This window comes from Macaca mulatta, chromosome 1 (assembly GCF_049350105.2).
Source record: "Macaca mulatta isolate MMU2019108-1 chromosome 1, T2T-MMU8v2.0, whole genome shotgun sequence".
NCBI lineage: Eukaryota > Metazoa > Chordata > Mammalia > Primates > Cercopithecidae > Macaca > Macaca mulatta.
Window position 1 is genome coordinate 52180140 of NC_133406.1, and position 23381 is coordinate 52203520.

The window sequence follows — 23381 nt, forward strand, 5'->3', positions numbered from 1 at the left end:
AAAAGCTAGAAAGATCTCAAATGGACAACCTAACATCACAACTAAAAGAATGACAGAACCAAGAGCAAACAAACCCCAAATCTAGAAGAAGATAAGAAATACCAAGATCACAGCAGAACTGAAGGAGATAGGGACACGAAAAACTCTTGAGAAAATCAATGAATCTAAAAGCTGAGTTCTTGAAAAAAATAATAAAATAGACAGACTTCTAGCTAGATTAATAAAGAAGAAAGGAGAGAAGAATCAATAGACATAATTTAAAATGATAAACGATAAAGGGGACATCACCACTCACCCCATAGAAATACAGATAACCATCAGAGAATACTATAAACACCTCTATGCAAATAAACTAGAAAATCCAGAAAAAATGGATAACTTCCTGTACACATACACCCTCCCAAGACTGAACCAGGAAGAAGTTGAATCCTTAAATAGACCAGTAATGAATTTGCAAATTAAGGCAGTAATAAATAGCCTAACAACCAAAAATAACAACCAAAAAAGCCCAGGGCCAGATGAATTTACAGCTGAATTTTACCAGGGGTAAAATTCAAAGACGAACTGGTACTATTTCTTCAGAAATTATTCCAAACAACGGAAAATGAGGGATACCTCCTTAACTCATTTTATGAAGTCAGTATCATCTTGTTACCAAAACCTGGCAGAAACACAACAAAAGAAAACTTCAGGCCAATATTCCCGATGAACATCAGTGCAAAAATCCTCAATAAACTACTGGCAAACTGAATCCAGCATCACATTAAAAAACTCATCCACCACGATCAAGACAACTTCATCCCCAGGATGCAAGGCTGGTTCAACACATGCAATTCAACAAACATAGTTCATCACATAAACAGGTCTAAGGACAAAAAACCACATGATCATCCAAATAGATGCAGAAAAGACCTTCCATAAAATTTAACATCCCTTCATGCTAAATATTCTCATTAAAGTAGGTATTAATGGAACATACCTCAAAATAATAAGAGCTGTTTATGACAAACCCGCAGCTAATATTATACTGAATGTGCAAAAGCTGGAAGCATTACCCTTGAAAACTGGCGTAAGACAAGGATACCCTCTCTCACCTCTGTTATTTAACACAGTATTGGAAGTTCTGGCTAGGGCAATCAGGCTAGAGAAATAAATAAAGGGTATTCGAATAGGAAGAGAGGAAGTCAAACTGTGCTTGTTTGCAGATGACATGTTTCTATATCTAGAAAACCCCATCATCTCAGGCCAAAAGTTTATTAAGCTTATAAGCAACATCAACAAAGTCTCAGGATACAAAATTGATGTACAAAAATCTCAAGCATTCCTATAAACCTACAACAGATAAGCAAAGAACCAAATCATGAATGAACTCCATTCACAGTTGCTACAAAGAAAATAAAATACCTAGAATTACAGCTATCAAGGGAAGTGAGAAAACTCTTCAAAGACAACTACAAATCACTGTTCAAGGAAATCAGAGAGAACACAAACAAATGGAAAAAGAGTCTATGCTCATGGGTAGGAAGAATCAATCTCGTGAAAATGGCCATACTGCCCCAAGGAATTTATAGATTCAATGCTATTCCCATTAAACTACAAGTGACATTCTTCACAGAATTAGAAAAAAAAAAGTACTTTAAAATTCATATGGAACCAAAAAAGAGCCCATATAGTCAAGACAAATCAAAGAAAAGGAACAAAGCTAGAGGCATCATGGTACGTGACTTTAGACTATGCTACAAAGCTACAGTAACCAAAACAGTGTGGTCCTGGTACAAAAAAAAATACATAGATCAATGGAACAGAGTAGAAGATTCAGAAAAAATACTGCACATCTACAGCCATCTGATCTTTGATGAACCTGACAAAAACAAGCAATGGGGAAGGGATTTCCTATTTAAATTAAATGATTTATTTTAATAAAAGTGGCTAGCCATATGCACAAAACTGAAACTGGACCCCTTTCTTATACCTTATAGAAAAATTAACTCAAGATGGATTACAGACTTAAATGTAAAACCCCAAATCATAAAAACCCTAGAAGATAATCTAAGCAATAGCATTCAAGACATAGGCACAGGGAAGGATTTCATGATGAAAACATCAAAAGCAACTGTAACAAAAGCAAAAATTGACAAATGAGATCTAATTAAACTAAAAAGCTTTGACAGAGCAAAAGAAACTATCATCAGAGTGAACAAGCAAACTACAAAATGGGAGAAAATTTTTGGAACCTATCCATTTGACAAAGCTCTAATATCCAGAGTCTCCAAGGAACTTAAACAAATTTAAATAAAACAAACAAAAAAGAACAACTCCATTTAAAAAGTTGATTAAGGACATAAACAGACACTTCTCAAAAGCAGACATATTTGTGGCCAACCAATAAATGAAAAACCTCAACATCACTGATCATTAGAGAAATGCAAATCAAAACCATAATGAGATACCATCTCACATCCATCAGAATGGCAATTACTAAACATTCAAGAAACAACAGATACTGGTGAGTCAGTGGAGAGATAGGAATGCTTTTAGACTTTTGGTGGGAATGTAAATTAGTTCAATCATTGTTGAAGACACTGTGGCCATTCTCAAAGACCTAGATTCAGAAATTCCATTTGACCTAGCAATCCCATTACTGAGTATATACCCAGAGGAATATACGTTATTCTATTACAAAGATGCATGCATGTATATGCTCATCACAGCACTATTCACAATAGCAAAGACATGGAATCAACCTAAATACCCATCAATAATAGACTGGATAAAGAAAATGTGGTACATATACACCACGAAATACTATGCAGCCATAAAAGGAAAGACATCATGTCCTTTAGAGGGACATGGATGGAGCTGGAAGACATTATCCTCAGCAAACTAACACAAGAACAGAAAATCAAATACCGCATGTTCTCACCCACAGTGGGACCTGAACATTGAGAACACATGGACACAAGAAGTGGAACAATACACACTGGGGCCTTTTTGCAGGGGTTGGCAGGAGGGAGAGCATCAGGAGTAAGAGCTAATGCATGCTGGGCTTAATACTTAGGTTATTGGTTGATAGGTGCAGCAAACCACCATGGCAAATATTTACCTATGTAACAAATCTGCACATCTTAGGCATGTACTCAGGAACTCAAAATAATTTAAAAAGACAGAAGAAATTTAGAAATTAAGAAGGAAGGAAGGAAGGAAGGGAGGGAGGGACGGAGGGAAGGGGAAGAGAGGGGAGGGGAGGGGAGGGGAGGGGAGGGGAGAGAGTCGTGAAGAAACATAACCCATTACAACAAATCACCCAGGAACAGAACGTTAATATAAAAATGTTATTGGATCATCTGGCCTCCCTTTTGCTCTTCTGATCTTCCTTTTGCCCTTTGGTAACCACACTAGGTCAGGTATTTTTGTATGTGGTTGGACAAAAAATAATCTAAAGATAGAGCCTCACAAACAACAGATATATGTAAAATGCATATATAAATAACATAAAAGGTCCACGGATGATTAGCTTTTACTCTTCTAATTTGACAGACTTTATGATGATTCTATTTTGAAGCAGAACTTTATCAGTATTTGCTGTGGGTCAACAGTTTTTTCCCACACTTCTCTACCTCAAAATTATATCCTTCCTGTTTAAATCATTTATAACTGGATTGAATGGGAGTGAAAATCCAGATTATATGAGACAACATCAAATATACAATTGAAATATGTATGAGAATGGTTAAATTACTATTTAAGAAAAAGTAATGTTATTAAATAATTGATGTTTACTTGAAAACACGTTACAATCAAAATTGTGCAAAATAATTGCAGAAAAGCACCACTAGTGTCATATGTGTAGATTTGAAATAGGGTTTTTTGTTTTCAGAAAAACTATGAAATCAAGTAATAATTGAATACAGACAGTCCCCAAAACTCTCTTTCTACAACTTAGATTTTGCTTTGCATACTAGCCAATGTTCAATAGAAAGTGCTTAGGGTGGAAGAGGGCCAGAGACAGCTGCAACTGTGCAACAATTAAAGCAGAGAGGTGGCCTTGTTAAAATAAGGAGACTGAAATCTAGTAGAGGGAGTGAGTTAATTCACACATGTGAGCCAGTTCTCTATTAAATTACCAAAAGGAGGGAGGAGATAAGCCTACATTATCAACCATATTTGTCTGTCCTTATTAAAATTTTGTTAAATGCATCAAATACTCAAATGTAAAGAAGAAGAACATACACCCAAAGGAACTGAAATAAATAAAAGTAACTTTTTGTAAGCTCTCGGGGTAAGACAGGATCTCGTGACTACAACACATTAGGTATATAACTAGGTGAAAAAGCAGATGCTAGGTAAACATGTACCTTATTTATTAGATGAAATATTGCTAAGGTATAATGAAAACTGTAATAATATTATATTTTGGGGTCCTTTTCTCTGTTTTACATAATTGCCTATGACTAGTATTTTTCTTGTAATTGTGGAAATAAAATAGGCAGTGCTTTTTGTATGTTTAAATTTAAGGGCTATTTCAAAATTTCTTGTCCTGCATTTTTTCCAAACTTTCAGAGGACAAATAATTCTCATGTTACACATATGAAGCATAAATTTAAACATAAAAAATGGTCATGACATTCCAAAAGTGGTAATTGCAAAGGAAAGAAAAAATAGAAGCAATATAATTTGGCATAGGCAATCTATTATTTCGGAATCAGCCCGGCACAAATTGGAATGGTACTTGTTCTTTGAAAGATTGTCCCTGTTTCTTCTCACTCCAGCCATACGAGAGCCATATGGTTCTAATTTTCTTCAGATATTTGTTAAATGTCACCTTATCAGGGAAGCCTTTCCTCACCACCCTATACTGCACATCACATCACTCTCTCATTCTTCATGCTTTATTCTGCTTTATTTTCATGATAACATATCCCAACTTGACATATTTATTCTATTTGCTTACTGTCCCTGTATGCCACTCAATTTTAAATAAGAGCAGAGTTTGTGTGCTTTATTAGCTGTTTTATCCTCAATGAGTAGAAGAGTGCAATGGATGTGATAGGAGCCTAACTAATGTTATCAAATGATTAAATGAATATGAAAATGGTATGCACACTTATCACATTTTAGTTTAGGAGCTGTCATATGAATCTTTTAAAGGCTTTACAAGGTCTTCCTCACCTTGCTTATAAAGAAGGGCCATTGAGTCTTACTATGGCAAGAGGGTCACATGCAAAGTTGCAGAACATTGCCAGCTCTATTTCCAGTAACAGGGTAAGTATAGTTTAAAATGAGACTGAAACAAGAACAAAGAACCAAAGATAAGACATTAATATGAGGAAGTTCAAGTCAGAATTGAGATTCTAATGCCAATACTTAAATCTGAGCTGCATGTGTCCTTATCATGGTTTATTTATGGTTTCTGTCATTTTCAACTAAAATTCATGACTGATTCTACTATAATTATATAACAAGTTATAATAATGCAGAACTACAAGGCTTCAAATAATTTTTAGTAGATTTGAAAAATGAAAATTAAGTAAAAGTTTTAGCTGATAACATTTTCTCAACTGAAGAAATAAAGGAAGAATCCTGTGTTTCAAGAGACAAAATTATCATTACAGTCTGAAATTTGATTCTAATACCAACTTGTATCTCTTCAATATTAGTGATAGAGTATAACCTCAAAGCAATCTGGTCTAAAATTGTAGTAAATGTTCTCATTTCTTCCAAACTAGATTTGTGTAAAACACATGGGGAGAACTCAGAAAATGTTACCTATCATTATTTCTAGAGTTTTTTTCCCCACACTTTGTCAATGTAGTTCTTCAAATATAATATGAGATTGTTGAAACTTTACTTATTTAACTTCAAAACATTGCTTCTTTTTAATTTGCTTTACAAGGTATCAGCTATTAAAGTTATTTTTAGAAGAAATGTCTGTATGATGTTACTTCTCTCTACTTCAATTTCTAATCTGAATATAGAATACTGAGTAGATGTGTTCTAAAAGGTGTAAGAGCAAAGATATTTCACATTATTTATGATGAATGATGTTTTCCTCATAAAATCCTAGGTGAAATGCTGCGTTTATTGATCAGCACTAAGGTACTTTGTGGAACTATTAAACCATTAAAGATCCCAATTATCAGCAATAAATGCAGGGATTTTCTGATTGCATATTTAATGATAACTGCACTTTACTCATCAAGACACCTCTTATAATTAAACTAATAATCCTTCTAATTACAGATATATGATTTACCTTTTGCTATGGTTTGAATGTGTTGCCTCCAAATTTCAGGTGTTGCTGGTGAGATAGTATTAAGAGGTGGGGCCTGTAAGAGATGATCAGGCTGTGAGGGACCCTCCCTGATGAATGGGATAAGGCCATTACAAAAAAACAAAAACAAAAGACTTCTTGCTCTTCCACCTTCCATGATTTGAGGACCCAATGTTCCTCTTCTCTGAGGATGTAGCCCTTACCAGCCAACTGAAGCTGCTGGTGCCTTGATCTTGCATTTCCCAGTCTCTAGAACTATGATAAATAAAGCTTTATTCTTTATAATGACCCAGTCTCAAGTATTCTGCTATAGCAGCACAAATGTACTAAGGCACCTTTTAACTTAGTACTTTACAGAGTATGGCACACAGTAAGCATTTGGGAAATATTTCTTAAGAACACCTTTGGACTGACTAATCATCATTAAGAAACTAAACATGTTTGTGAACACTTAATGTTAGGGTAGTTTTTCGATTTATAAAAATAAATTTAAAGTTGGCACACATTGCTTCCATAAAACCCATACTCAATTTCCCCTATTATTAACATCTTACATTAGCATGGTTCCCTTGTTACAATTAATGAACCAATACTGATACATTATTATTTGCTAAATTCCGCACTTAATTCATATTTTCTTCCTTTTTACCTAATGTTGTTTTCCATTTGAGTATCCCATTCCGAATAACACATTTCATTTAACCATCCTGCCTTCTTAGGCTCCACTAGGCTTTGACAGTTTCTCAAACTTTCCTTGTTTTTGGTGACCATAAGTTTTGAGAAGTACTGGCTGGATATTTTGCAAAATCTTCTTCTATTAGAATGTTTCTCATGATTACGCTAGGTTTTGTGTTTTGGGAAGAAGACCACAGAGGTTAAGTACCATTTTCATCTAATCATATCCAGGGTACCTACTATAAACACGACTCACCACCTCTGATGTTAACCTTGATCACCTGGCTAAGGTAGTGTTTGTCATATATCTTCACATTTCTGTAAAGTTACTTATTTTCCCTACTCTACATAATATTCTTTTAGGGAGAAGTCACTATATGCAGTCTACCTGTAAGGAATGAGGAGTTATTCTCCACCTCCTTGAAGGTGAAAATATCTACAGAAATTACATAGATTTTGTTCCACAAGAAATTTTTCTATTTATTCCCATTTATTTATTTAATCATTGATTTGTATCTGTATTAATACAAAAATATTTGTAATATATTGGGTTACAGCCTAATGCAAATTAATTTATTTTGCTGCTCAAATTGTTCTACCTTTAGAGTGGCAGCTCTTTCATTTGATTCCTGTGTCATTTCCACATGCCCCCATCATTGTTTGTTTAGGTGTGCATATGTTTGTCTCCTTTTTAGCATTTCCTCATTTCCAGTACTAGTAGTGCCCAAGTACATCTTATATATTTACTGTCCCAAACTATTTCTCCAAGGAATACTGATTCCCTTGATTGAAGAATGCTATTATAAACCATACAGAGGCACCAGTGTTCCCATCAGTACTAAAGTGTTGTTGCCATTAGGCATTCTCGAGTGACATGAATAGAATTTATTTATTTGACTACTAAAATGTGTATACACACTTCTATAAGCATATCTGTATGTAAGCATCGGAATCTATATTAAGCAAAATATGAGTGCATACTGATATCTTCACCTCTAATCCACTGACACATTTATTAGTCTAGCCTCATTACCTTGTTCCTCTCCAACTGTGAGAAACCTGGCTCCAGCCTTCTGCCGTCCAGTCATTAAAACGTCCAGTTTCAGTATAAATGCAAAATAGTATCAGAATCATTTTCCAATGTCACTATGGGAAATTAATTTCACAACTAGACTACATTTTTATGTATACTTCCTTTTGCCTTTAGTCTTACAGAGTCCACTTTCTTCCAGTGTTACTTAGATCTGCAACTTTTTCCCCCAGCCTCATTTAGTGAGATTGGTTCAAACATTTGCAATACAGCTAGATTGTTTTTGTCACAAAACAATTGATAACATAACAATAATTGTTATTTCATCCTGGAATATCCCAAACTTCTAAATGTTTTTTATTTTCAAACTTGTACACAGTAAGTTTCATTCTTTATGCTGTAATGTTCAATGGGTTTTGGCAATGCGGTGTGATGTATCCACCATTACAATATTATAGAGAATAGTTTTATCACACTTAAAAATCCCATGCATCACCTATTCAACTCCCCTCCTTGGAATCTCCCTATCATCATCCATTTTGAGCATATCTGTAATTTTGTCTTTTTTAGAATATTACATAATTTGAATGAGAAAATATGTAGCTTTTTCAGTCTTGACTCTTAACATAGGAATATACATTTACGATTGGGCTGTCTTTTTATGGCTTGGTAGTTAATTCCTTTTAATTTGACTAATATACCCCTGAAGAGATGTATCACAGTTTGTTTACCCATTCCCCTATTGAAGGACAGCTTGGGGGTTTCCATTCTGACAATTATAAAAAAGCTGTGTGCAGATTTTTGAGAACACATATAATTTTAAATCTACTGAGTATTTAGAAGCACAATTGTTAGATCAAATGATAGGTCTACGTTTAGTTTTGAATAACTATCCAACTGTTTTCAAAGTGACTATACCATTTTTGAATTCCCACCAGGAGTGAATGAGAGTCCTGTTGCTCTGGATGCCTTCCAGCAATTAGCATTGTCAGTTTTGTAATTTTTTGTTATTTAAATAAGTGTGCAGTGGTATCTCACAGTGGTTTTAATTTGTATTTCCCTAATGATAATTGATATTGAGCATTTTTATACGCTTGTTTTCCATTTGTATATCTTTTTTGGTGAGGTGGGTGTCTGTTCAGATCTTTTGTTCTTTTTTTAATTATGTTATTCTTTGTTGCAATTTAAGAGTTCTTGATGTAAACAAGTCCTTCATTGACAGTTTTGCAAATGTTTTATCTTCATCTTCACTGACTTTTTTATTCCATTGACATTGTCTTTCACAGGGCAGAAAATTTCCATTTTAATGAAATCTAAATTATCAATTTTTCTTTTATGAATCATGTTACTGGTGTTAAATCTGGAAATGCATAACCAAACCAAAGCTCATGTAACTTGTCTACTATTTTTAAAGAAATTTTATGATTTTACACTTCATATTTATAATCGTGATCCATTTTGAATTGTTTTTGGGTGTGAAGTAAGCCATTTTCTAAATGTGTTGGTGTGTGTGTATATCCACACGTACATACATACAAATGCTTCAGTTCTATTTATTAAAAAGACTATCAATTTCTCCCTGGCATTACCATTTCTCTTTTTTCAACAATCAGCTGACATATTTTTATGGGTCTATTTCCTAGCTATTTATTCTGTTTGATTGATATTCTGTTTGTTTGTACTATGCTGACTTTATTACTGAAGTTTCATACTAAATCTTGATATAAAGTGGTGTTAGTCTTACAATTGTTTTTCCTTTTCAACGTTTTCTTTGTTATTCATTTTTCTTCCCATATTAATTTTTAAATCAGTATTTCAAGTCTGCAAATTAGCTTTCATAATTTTGGTTGGATATGCACTGAATTAATAACATTGGGAAAAATGGACATCTGTACAATTTTGAGTCTTCCAATTCATATACTTGGAATCTACATCTACTTACTCATTTCTTTAGATTTTCTTTGATTTTTTAACTGCAAATTTATAGTTTTCCACATACATGTTTTGTCTTTATTTTCTTAGATTTATATCTAAATTTTTATGTCTTTTTTGTGCTATTGTCAATGTAATTACTAACACTTTGCATTTGAATTGCTCATTGCTCATATATAGGAAACTAGTTAATTTTTGTATATTAACCTTGCATCATATGACCTTGCTATAGTCATTTAATACTTCCAGGATTTTATTTGTTGATTTTCAGATTTTTCTACATATACAATCTTATCATAGGCAAATAGAGACATTTATTTTTCTTTCCAATATGTATAAGTATTTATCCTGTGATTATTGCACTAGGTGATATTTCCAGTCAATGAGGAATAGGAATGCCAAGAGAAGACACAAATAGAGAGTTTTAATTTTTCTTTCCTATATGTACAGCTATGTATCCTATAATTATTGCACTAGATGACATTTCCAGGAAATGAGGAATAGCAATGCTAAGAGAAGACAGCCTTGTCTTTTTTTCTGATCTTAGGATGAACATATTGTTACTCTTCATAAAGTATGATATTAACTATAATTTTTGTAGGTACTACTTACAAGTTGAGAGGATCTGTTTGAATACTGGATTGTGGAGAGTATTTATTACAAATGGATGCTGGATTTTGACAAATTGTTTTTATGCATCAATTTAGATTTCTTCTTTAATAAGTTGGTATAATGAATCACATTGATTATTCTTTTAATGTTGAAACATCTTTGCATATCTGGCACAAATCACACTATGTCATGGTATGTAAATCATTTTTATACATTGTTAAACTTCATTTGCTAATATTTTGTTGAGAATTTTTTATTTATATCATTGAGAGACACTTGTCTATAGTTTTTCTTTCTTCTGATGTCTCTATTTGGTTTTTATATTAATGTAATGTTTAGCTGAGAATTAATTACAAAGTGTCCCCCCATTTCAAACTTTTGCACAAAATCGTGCAGAACTATTATAATTTATTCCCTTTTTTTGGTAGAATTGTCAGCAAACTACCTGTTTGTGCTTTTATTCTGGAAGGATACAAACTACTGACCGGATTAATAGATACAGGGAAATTTAGATTACCTATTTGTCCTCTATGTCTTGGTATAGAGAATCTTTTAAGGAACATGTGCATGTCATCTATATTGTCAAACTTGTTGGCATAGAATTGTTCATAGCAATCCTTCATTATCTTTGTAATATCCATGGGTTTAGAGTTGTGAAATGGTAGTACTCACCAGTAAAGCATTTAGAACTTTGGTTTTCCTTTTGCAAATGCTTTTCATTAAAACATAATTAATTTCTTTAATACATTTAAGTGTATTTAAGTCATCTTTTTCTTTGACAAGCATACAAGAAACTTTGGCATTTTCAGCTTCTCAAAAGTTTTGTCTATTTCATCTAACTTATTTAATACATTGACAAATATGTTATAAATATTTTCCTGTTTTATTTTTATACTTGTAGAATCTCTGGTAAGGTCTCACCTACAATTTTTTTTTTTTTACTTTTATTTTAGGTTCAGGGATACATGTTCATTTTTGTTATATAGGTAAATTGCATGTTGGGAAAGTTTGGTGCACAGATTACTTTGTCACCCAGGTAACAATTATAACATCTGATAGGTAGTTTTTTGACCTCACCCTCATCCTTCCTCCACCCTCTAGTAGGCCCCAGTGACTGTTGTTCCTTTCTTTGTGTCCATATGTAGTCAAATTTTAACTCCCACTTATAAATCTGAAGATATGGTATTAGATTTTCTGTTCCTCTGTTACTTTGTGATATAGTTTGGCTGTGTCCACATCCAAATCTCATTTCGAATTGGAGCTCCCGAAATTCCCATGTATCATGGGAAATACCCAGTGGGAGGTGATTGAATTATGGGAGTAGAGCTAGTGAATGAGTCTCACAAGATCTGATGGTTTTAAAAATGGGAGTTTCTCTGCACAGTCTCTCTCTTTGCTTGACACTATCCATGTAAGACGTGAATTGCTCCTCCTTGCCTTCCATCATGATTGTGAGGCTTCGCTGCCCATGTGGAACTGTAAGTCCATTAAACCACTTCCTTTGGTAAATTCCCCAGTCTTGGATATGCCTTTATTAGCAGTGTTAATATGGACTAATATGGTAAATTTGTACCAGTACAGTGGGGCACTGCTGTAGATACCAAAAAGGTGGATGCAGCTTTGGAACTGAGTAACAGGCAGAGGCTGGAACAGTTTGAAGGGCTCAGAAGAAGACAGGAAAATGTGAGAAATGTTGGAACTTCCTAGAGATTTATTGCATGGCTTTGTCCAAAATGCTAATAGAGATACGGACAATAAAGTCCATGCTCAGGTAGTCTCAGGTGGAAATAAGGAACTTATTGGGAACTGGAGCGAAGGTGACCTTTGCTATGTTTTAGCAAAGAGACTGACAGCATTTTGTCCCTGTTTAGAGTTTGTGGAACTTTAAACTTGAGAGAAATGATTTAGGGTATCTGGCAGAAGAAATTTCTAAGCAGCAAAGCATTCAAGAGGTGATTTGGGGGCTGTTAAAGTCATTCAGTTTTATAAGGGAAGCAGAGTATAAAAGTTGGGAAAATGTGCAGCCTGACAATTTGATAGAAAAGAAAATCCCATTTACCGAGGAGAAATTCAAGCTGGCTGTAGAAATTTGCATAAGTAATGAAAAGCCAAATGTTAATCCCCAGGACAATGGGGAAAATGTCTCCAGGGCATATCAGAGGTCTTCAGAGCAGCCCCTCCCATTACAGACCCTGAGACTGAGGAGGAAAATATTGTTTTGTGAGCCAAGTGCGGGGACCCCGTGCTGTGTGCCACCTAGGGACTTGGTGTCCTTCATCCCAGCTTCTCCAGCCATAACTGAAAGGGGCCAATATAGAGCTTGGGGCATGGCTTCAGAGGATGTAAGTGTCAGGCTTTGGCAACTTACACATTGTGATGAGCTTGTGAGTGCACAGCAGTCAAGAATTGAGGTTTGGAAACCTCTGCCTAGATTTCAGAGAATGTATGGAAACGCTTGGGTGTCCAGGCAGAAGTTTGCTACAGGGGCAGAATTCTCATGGAGAACTTCTGCTAGGGCAGTGCAGAAGGGAAATGTGGGTCAGAGCCCCCACGCAGAGTCCATACTGGGGCACCACCTAGAGGAACTGTGAGAAGAGGGCCACCATCCTCCAGACACCAGAATGGTAGATCCACTAACAGCTTGCACTGTGTGCCTGGAAAAGCCATAGACACTCAATGCCAGCCCATGAAGACAGCCTGGAGGGAGGCTGCACCCTTCAAAGCCCCAGTGGTGGAGCTGCTGAAGACCACGGGGACCCACCTCTTGCATCAGCATGACCTGGATGTGAAACATGGAGTCCAAGCAGATAATTTTGGAGCTTTAAGATTTGACTGCCTCTCTGGACTTTGGACTTACATGGGGCCAGTAGCTTTTTTGTTTTGGCCAATTTCTCCCATTTGGAATGACTGTATTTACCCAATGTCTGTATCTGCATTGTAAATAGAAATTAACTAACTTGCTTTTGATATTACAGGCTCATAGGTGGAAAGGACTTGCCTTGTCTCAGATTTTGAAACTGACTGTGGACTTTTGACTTACTGTTGCAATGAGTTAAGAATTTGGGTGGCTGTTGAGAAGGCATGATTGTTTTTGGAATGTGAGGACATGACATTTGGGAAGGTCAGGTGAGAAATGATATGGTTTTGCTGTATCCCCACCCAGAACCTATCTTGGATTATAACCCCCATGATTCTTATGTGGTATGGTGGAAGGTGACCGAATTATGGGTGCCAGGATTTCCTGCATTGTTCTCATGATAGTGAATGAGCCTCACGAGATCTGATGGTTTTAAAAATGGTAGTTTCCCTGCACAATCTCTCTTTTTGCCTGCTGCCATCCATGTAAGATGTGACTTGCTCCTCCTTGCCTTCCACCCTGATTGTGAGGCTTCCCAAGCCATGTGGTACTATTAAGTCAATTAAACCTCTCTCTTTTGTAAATTTCCCAGTCTTGGATATATCTCTATTAGTAGCATACATATAGACTAATACTCTTTGCTTACAATAATGATCTCCAATTCCTTCCATGTTGCTGCAAAGAACATGATCTCATTTCTTTTTATAGTTACATAGTATTCCATTGTATACATATACCATATTTTCAAACCCTGTCTAACATTAATGGGCATTTAGGTTGATTCCATGTCTTTGCTAATGTGAATACTTCTGCAGTGAATATACATGTGCATGTGTCTTTGTGATGGAACAACTTATATTTCTTTAAGTATACACCCAACGATTGGATAGCTGGGTCAAACGGTAATTCTGTTTTAAGTTCCTTGAGAAATCTCCACCTGTTTTCCTCAATGGCTGAACAAATCAACATTCCCACCAGCAGTAGCCAGCATCTGCTATTTTTTGATTGTTTAATAATAGTCATTCTGACTGGTTTGAGTGTGTCTTTCGTGGTTTTTACTACATTTTTTTAATGATTAGTGATGTTGAGCATTTTTTTCATACGGTTTTGGCCACATATAATGTCTTCTTTTGAAAAGGGTCTGTTGATGTCCTCTGCCCACTTTGTAAAGGAGTTGTTTTCTGCTTGTAAATATTTTCAAGTTCCTTATAGATTCTGAATATTAGACCTTTGTCAGATGCATAGTTTGCCTATATTTTCTCCCATTCTGAAGGTTTTCTATTTACTCTGTTGATAGTTTCTTTTACTGTGCAGAAGCTCTAGTTTAATTAGATCCCATTTGTCAGTTTTATGCTTTTGTTGTGATTTCCTTTGGTATCTTTCTCATGAAATCTTTGCTTGTTCCTATGTTTGGGATGATATTTCCTAGGTTGTCTTTCAGGTTTTTTTATAGTTTTGGGTTTAAATTCAAGTCTTTAGGCCATCTTGAGTTGATTTTTATATATGGTATAAAGAAGGGGTCCAGATTCAATCCTCTGCGTATGGCTAGCCAGTTATCCCAGCACCATATATTGAATAGGATGTTCTTTCCCCATTGCTTATTTTTGTCAATTTTGTCAAAGATGAGATGATTGTAGGTGTGTGGATTTATTTTGGGATTATCTATTATATTTCATTGTTTTATGTGTCTGTTTTTGTATCGGTACTATGATGTTTTGGTTCCTGTAGCCTTGCAGTGTCGTTTGAGGTCCAGTAATGTGATGCCTCCAGCTTTGTTTTTTTAGCTTGTTTGCCTTGGCTATTCAGGCTCTCTTTTAGTTCCATATGGATTTTAAAATAGTAAAAAAGTTTATGATTTTTTTTCTAATTCTTTAAAGAATATCATTTTAAGTTTGACAGGAATATCATTGAATCTGTAACGTTCTTTGTGAAATATGGCCATTTAAAAATTTTGATTATTTCTATCCATGGGCATGGAATGTTTTTCCATTTATTTGTGTCATCTCTGATTTATTTATGCTGAGTATTGTAATTCTTGTTGTAGAGGTGTTTCATCTCCTTGGTTAGCTGTATGTTTTTTTCTTTTTGTGGCAATCTTGAATGGGATTGTGTTCTTGATTTGACTCACAGCCAAACGTTGCTGAAGTTGTTTATCAGATCAAGGAGCTTTTGGATTTTTGCCTCTATGTTCATCAAGGATGCCAGCCTGAAGTTTTCTTGTTTTGTTGTGTCCCTGCCAGGTTTTAGTGTCAGAATAATTCTGGCCTCATAGACTGAGTTATGGAGGAGTTTATTCCTCTCAATTTCTTGGAATAGTTTCAGTAGAAATGGTACTAGTTCTTTCATATACAGCTGGTAGAATACAGCTGGGAATCCTTCTGAACAATGGGGAAAATGTCTCCAGGGCATGTCAGCCCCTCACATCACAGGCCCAGAGGCCTAAGAGAAAAAAGTTGTTTTGTGAGCCAGGCCCAGGCTTGCCATGCTGTGTGCAGCCTACGGACTTGGTGCCCTGCATTCCAGCCACTCTAGCCATGGCTGAAAAGGGTTAACATAGAGCTTGGACTATGGCTTCAGAGGGTGCAAGCCTCAAGCCTTGGCAGCTTCCACTTGGTGTTGAGTCTACAAGTGCACAGAACTCAGGAATTGAGCTTTGGAAACCTCTGCCTAGATTTCAGAGAATGTATGGAAACACCTGGATGTCCAGGCAGAAGTTTACTGTAAGGGTGGGCTCTCATGGAGAACCTCTGCTAGGGCAGTGTGAAAGGGAAATGTGGGGTCAGAGCCCCCACACAGAGTCCCTACTGGGGCACTGCCTACTGAAGCTGTGAGAAGAGGACCATAATCCACCAGAGCCCAGAATGCTAGATCCACCAATAGCTTGCACTGTGCACCTGGAAAAGCCACAGACACTTGATGCCAGCCTGTGAGAGCAGTCGCAGTCAAGAGGAGGACTGTACCCTGCAAAGCCAGAGGGGTGGAGCTGCCCAAGACCATGAGAAGCCACCTCTTGCATCAGTATGATCTGGATGTGAGACAGGGAGTCAAAAGAGATCATTTCGGAGTTTTAAGATTTGACTGCCCAGCAGGATTGCAGACTTGCATGGGGTCAGTAGCCCCTTTGTTTTGGCCAATGTCTCCCATTTGGAATGGCTGTATTTACCCAATGCCTACCCTCACGGTATCTAGGAAGTAACTAATCTACTTTTGATTTTACAGACTCATAGGTGGGAGGGACTTGCCTTATCTCAGATGAGACTTTGGACTGTGGCCTTTTGAGTTAATGACAAAATGAGTTAAGACTTTGGGGGACTGTTGATAAGGCATTATTCATTTTGAAATGTGAGGAAGTGAGATTTGGGAGGGACCAGGTGAGAAATGATACGGTTTGGCTGTGTCCCCACCCAAATCTCATCTTGAATTCCCCTGTGGTGTGGGAAGGACACAGTGGGAGGTAATTGAATCATGGAGGAAATCTTTTCCATGCTGTTTTCATTATAGTGACTAAGTCTCATGACATCTGATGGTTTTACAAAGAGGAATTTCCCTGCAAAAGCTCTCTCTCTTTGCCTGCTGCCATCTATGTAAGATGTGACTTGCTCCTCCTTGCCTTCTGCTATGATTGTGAGTCTTCCCCAGCCACAGGGAACTATAAGTCCGATTAAACCTCTTTCTTTTGTAAATTGCCCAGTCTCAGGTATGTCTTTATCAGCAGTGTGAAAATGGACTAATTCACACTCTATCTTTCATCAGTGGGAATAATATGTATCAATATTATTATTTCATAGAACTAATGTTTGATTTTATTCACTTTCATCATATTTTGTTTTTGTTTTCTCCCTCCCGTGTTTCTATTATATTTATTAGTTTTTCTCACTTACGGTTTTTTTATTTGTTTATTTTTTCCAATAGATATTTTAGTGTAAACTTAGATTATAAGTTTGAAATCTTTAAGTTTCATAAGTTTCTTTCTAGTCACAGCTCTAGTTGCATTCAATGAGCTTTGGTACATTGTGCTTTTGTTTTCATTTAGTTCAAAATAGTATCTATCTTGCCTTTAATTTCTTCGAACCATTGACTATTTGGTTAGTATGGTATGTAATTTTCAATATTTTGGTATATTCCAAACTTGGTATTGTTATTTATTTGATTGTTGTAGATTCAGAGGGTACATGAGAAAGCCTGTCACAGGGATATATTGCATAATGGTAAGGTTGGTTTTCATGTGTACCCATCACCCCAATAGTGAACATTGTACCCAACAGGTAATTTTTCAACCCTCTCCCTCCTACAAACCTCACCCATTTTGAAATCCCCAGTGCCCTTTTTTTTTTACTCTGCATGTCCACATGTACTCATAGTTTAGCGCCCTCCTATTATGACTGAGAACATACAATATTTGCTTATCTCTTTCTGTATTTTTTTGCAATCAAATTTCTGTATAATTTTAATTATTTACAATTTGATAAAAATTGTAGTCTTTACAGAGTATGGTATATCTTGATGACTATTTTACACATACTTGAAAGTAATGTGTGTTTACCTGTTTTGAAGTATAGTTTTCTGTAAATACACACTAAATCATGTATCTTAATGAGGGAAGTATCAAGTCTTGTATTTTATTACATGATGATTTGTCTGTCCTGCACTATAAATTTCATAACGGATATGTCTCAAATCTCCAACTGTGCCTTCTGTATTTACTTCATTGATTTGGTACCTTATTTTTAGAAATGTGTGTGTGTGTAGCAAGGGTTGTGTGTGTGTTATTTTTGTTTTTATTTATTTTTTGCTTTCTTGGTGGATTGGCCCTTGAACATTTATATCTCAAAATACTGTTAGTACTGAAATCTACTTTTCCTAATATTAATATAAACCACTGCAGCCTGCTTTTGATTGTTATATGTTTGACATTGTTTTCTCTTTTTTTTTAATTTATTTTTTATTATTATTATACTTTAAGTTCTAGGGTACATGTGCATAACGTGCAGGTTTGTTACATATGTATACTTGTGCCATGTTGCTGTGCTGCACCCATCAACTCGTCAGCACCCATCAACTCATCATTTACATCAGGTATAATTCCCAATGCAATCCCTCCCCCCTCCCCCCTCCCCATGATAGGCCCCGGTGTGTGATGTTCCCCTTCCCGAGTCCAAGTGATCTCATTGTTCAGTTCCCACCTATGAGTGAGAACATACGGTATTTGGTTTTCTGTTCTTGTGATAGTTTGCTAAGAATGATGGTTTCCAGCTGCATCCATGTCCCTACAAAGGACACAAACTCATCCTTTTTGATGGCTGCATAGTATTCCATGGTGTATATGTGCCACATTTTCTTAATCCAGTCTGTCACTGATGGACATTTCGGTTGATTCCAAGTCTTTGCTATTGTGAATAATGCTGCAATAAACATACGTGTGCATGTGTCTTTATAGCAGCATGATTTATAATCCTTTGGGTATATCCCCAGTAATGGGATGGCTGGGTCATATGGTACATCTAGTTCTAGATCCTTGAGGAATCGCCATACTGTTTTCCATAATGGTTGAACTAGTTTACAATCCCACCATGGTGCTGGGAAAATTGGCTAGCCATAAGTAGAAAGCTGAAACTGGATCCTTTCCTTACTCCTTATACGAAAATTAATTCAAGATGGATTAGAGACTTAAATGTTAGACCTCATACCATAAAAATCCTAGAGGAAAACCTAGGTAGTACCATTCAGGACATAGGCATGGGCAAAGACTTCATGTCTAAAACACCAAAAGCAACGGCAGCAAAAGCCAAAATTGACAAATGGGATCTCATTAAACTAAAGAGCTTCTGCACAGCAAAAGAAACTACCATCAGAGCGAACAGGCAACCTACAGAATGGGAGAAAATTTTTGCAATCTACTCATCTGACAAAGGGCTAATATCCAGAACCTACGAAGAACTCAAACAAATTTACAAGAAAAAAACAAACAACCCCATCAAAAAGTGGGCAAAGGATATGAACAGACATTTCTCAAAAGAAGACATTCATACAGCCAACAGACACATGAAAAAATGCTCATCATCACTGGCCATCAGAGAAATGCAAATCAAAACTACAATGAGATACCATCTCACACCAGTTAGAATGGCGATCATTAAAAAGTCAGGAGACAACAGGTGCTGGAGAGGATGTGGAGAAATAGGAACACTTTTACATTGTTTTCTTTTTATGTATTTTTATATTTAAAGTAGACCTTATGTAGATAGTATTTATGTTTTCCTTGCATTTTGTTTGTTTTCTGTCTTTCTAAATAGAATGCAGGCTCAATAAAAGCAGGAAGGTTTTATCGTTTTCCACTAGAACAGTACTTTACAATCTGTGATCGATAAAATACTTGCTGAATAAATACAATTCAATAGCTTCTTCATAAATTAAACTAATTAATATTTTAAAGCATTTAGAACACTGTTTGGAACATAAGCACTATATTTAATAATATAAGCACTATAATTTAATGTAATGGTATCTGAAAATACAGCTAGTATTCATTCATTTAACCAAAACCATTTTGTACCTTATATTTGATAGACAATATGGCAGGTTAACTTTGTGGCTTCTAAGATAAATTTTTCAATATTATTTATCATATTCTAGAACCAAATGATGGATTTAATTTCTCTGAGCCTTAAATTCAGGCTGATCTTCAGACTTATTAGAAAGTGTGAGAAATGACATTGTTCCAGTTGTGATGCCTAAACAGATCTTCAAGCTTCTTTTCTCCTTAGTGGAATTTTGCTTCTAACATGTGAACAAACCCACATTAGGTTGTTCTAATCTGAGAACAATGAGAGGCAAGTGGAGAGAGGTGTAGTATACCAAGCTGCTCTCTGCCATCACCCAAACACCTGAGAGAATCTGCCCTAAGATGAGTCATGTACCCCTCTGACACCTGACCACACCACAGATGCATGAGGTAAGCCCAAACATGACCAGAAACCCAGCTAACCTGAATACACTGAGCCAAACAAATGGCTGTATTTTTAAAGTGCTGAGTTTTCAAGTAACTGTTTTGCAAAAATAGCTAACTGTATACAAAATATAAATTCTCCAGTACATCATATAGGACTTCAGCAGTGCCAGGTGTCAGACTGGAGAATGGGACCACTGGCCCTTAGGCTCTAAGATTTTTAAGACTCATGATTTAGAGAAGCACCAGCCCCTCTTCTGCTGGGATGAGGAATTAGGCCCAACAAAATATTAATAATCAAACCATCACCTATATCCAAGTTCCATCATCCCAATATTTGTTGTTGGGAACTTACCAGGCCCTAATCTTTTATCATCAGTAGCACACATCTTTGGTGTTTGAACAGAAGCATCAATCTGATTCATTATTAATGTTATTACTAATAGAAAAATTATAATAAATTTTAGGACATTTTGCATATTATTTTAGTAACATATTAGAAAACTTCGGGAATTTTTAGTGGTATAAACAGTAGTAAATGTTATATTCTCCTTAAGGTTACAGAAGTATTGAAATAGACGAAAAAGCAATCAAAGACATTCAAGAAGTCTTAAAATAAAAATTTTCAGCAAAACCTTAGGCCATTAATTTTGTATTTTATAACAAATACTGTCTCATGATTTAGCCTATTTTAGTAAAAACCTTAGAAAAATATTATAGCTTATAATAAAAAGAAGAGACTCAATTACAGAAAGGCAAAGAAGGGGGTTGTGTGAGAAAAGGGAAAGAGACATACTATGAAACTTATGGTAGCTTTCAGAGTGAGTAAAAATGAGGTTATGAAATTCACAAGTCTTGGTGACTAAGTTCAGAGAAAGTTGGGAGACATCATCTTTACAGAGGAATTAGGTAGAGATCCAATACAAGACAGGCTAAAGACAGCTTGATGGCCAGGCGCGGTGGCTCAAGCCTGTAATCCCAGCACTTTGGGAGGCCGAGACGGGTGGATCACGAGGTCAGCAGATTGATACCATCCTGGCTAACACGGTGAAACCCTGTCTCTACTAAAAAATACAAAAAACTAGCCGGGCGAGGTGGCGGGCGCCTGTAGTCCCAGCTACTCGGGAGGCTGAGGCAGGAGAATGGCGTGAACCTGGGAGGCGGAGCTTGCAGTGAGCTGAGATCCGGCCACTGCACTCCAGCCTGGGCGACAGAGCAAGACTCCGTCTCAAAAAAAAAAAAAAAAAAAAAAAAAAGAAAAAAAGAAAGAAAAAGACAGCTTGATTAGAAGAGAATGTTTATGTCTTCTGGCATTCGCATTCAGAAGAATTGTAAGGGAGTCTGCAACATTTTAAAATGTTCTTCTTATTAAAACAGTTAAGCTTTTCAAGATCTATTATTTTCCTTTCAATCTAATCCCATACTCGAAGGTAATTCTTTTTAGCTTTATTGAGTTATAGTTGATGTATAATAAATTCCACATGTATACATCTGACTAGTTTGGATATATGCATACATCTGTGATAACTATCACCATAACCAAAGCAGTAAACAACTCCATCACTTCAAATAATTTGTTTATGTTTTATTGCTGGATGTTTTTGCTTATTTTATAAGAACTTTAAATATGATATCTATATTCTTATATTTTTAAATGAACAATACAGTATTGTTAACTATAGAGACTATATAGGCAGCAGATATCTCGAATTTATTCATCTTGTATAACAAAAATTTTATGTCCATTGAAAACAAATTCCTCATTTTTCCCTTCTGCTAGTTCCTGGCACCACCATTGTATTGTCTGTTTCTGTTATTTTTAGTGTTTAGAAACCTCATAAAAGTGGAATCGTATTTGTCCTGTGACTAGTTTATTTCACTTAGGGTAATGCCCTATACATTTAAATATGTTGTTACAAACAGTAGGTTTTCTTCTTTCTTAAGGCCGAGTAACTTTCCACTGTGCATTAATATACCAAAATTTCTTCTTCTATTCATCTGTTGATGGACATTTGAGTTGTTTCTATATTTTGGCTATTGCAAATAATTCTGAAATGAACATGGTGGGGGCAGATATGTCTTCAAGATCTTGATTTTAATCCCTTTGGATATATAATGAGAAGTGTGATTGCTGAATCATATAGTAGTTCTTTTTAAAAAACTTTTGAGGAAATTCCATATGGTTTTCCATGGCGACTCCACTATTCTTCATTCCCAACATTTTATAATGGCTCCAATTTTACCACATCCTCATCAACACTTGTTATTCATTCGTTCATTTAAAAATGATAGTCATTCTAACAAGCGTGACGTAGTATTTTGTCTCATTATGGATTTTATCTGCATTTGCAGGGTGATTAGTAATGCCGTCGTCCTTTTCATGTACTTGGTAGCCATTTGTAGGTCTTACTTGGAGAAACATCTGTCCAAATCCTCTGTTACTTTTGTTAAAACAGGTTATTTGTTTTAAAGGGAGAAATATTATTTTGAAGCAAACTGTAATTTTACTTAGATGATGTATTTTGGGAATAACTTTTAGAATCTTTCTCCTTCAATTGCTTTGCAATAATGGAATTGTTTTGTGTTATGGATGATGCACAATGTATATTAGAAAATACATTATTTTCTAAATGAACTGGTATAAATTTAAAAAGCAGGATTTCTTGAGAAGCAAAATATATTTGTCTGAAAATTTTTGTACATTGAGAATATAAAAGTGTCTTAAAGATTATGATTTATAGAATATAATAATTACATTACTTCAAAGGACATGTTAGCATTAAAACTACATTCTATTACCTGAAAATGAGCAATTTTATGTCATTGTCATGACTAGATTCTTTTTATAAATTAGAGGATGTCATGCAGTAACTGCTGAATTTGCAAATGTTAAGAAAATGTGCAAGTTCACAGTAAGCATTTTCATCAAGCTGAGTAAATGTGTCATACATTTTATATAAAACAGAAATTTCTTCCATTAATGGTTCATTACTCTGCTGAACATTTTGTTTCATTAACATTATATGCTGGAATTTTTCTGTCTTACCTTCAATTTTGT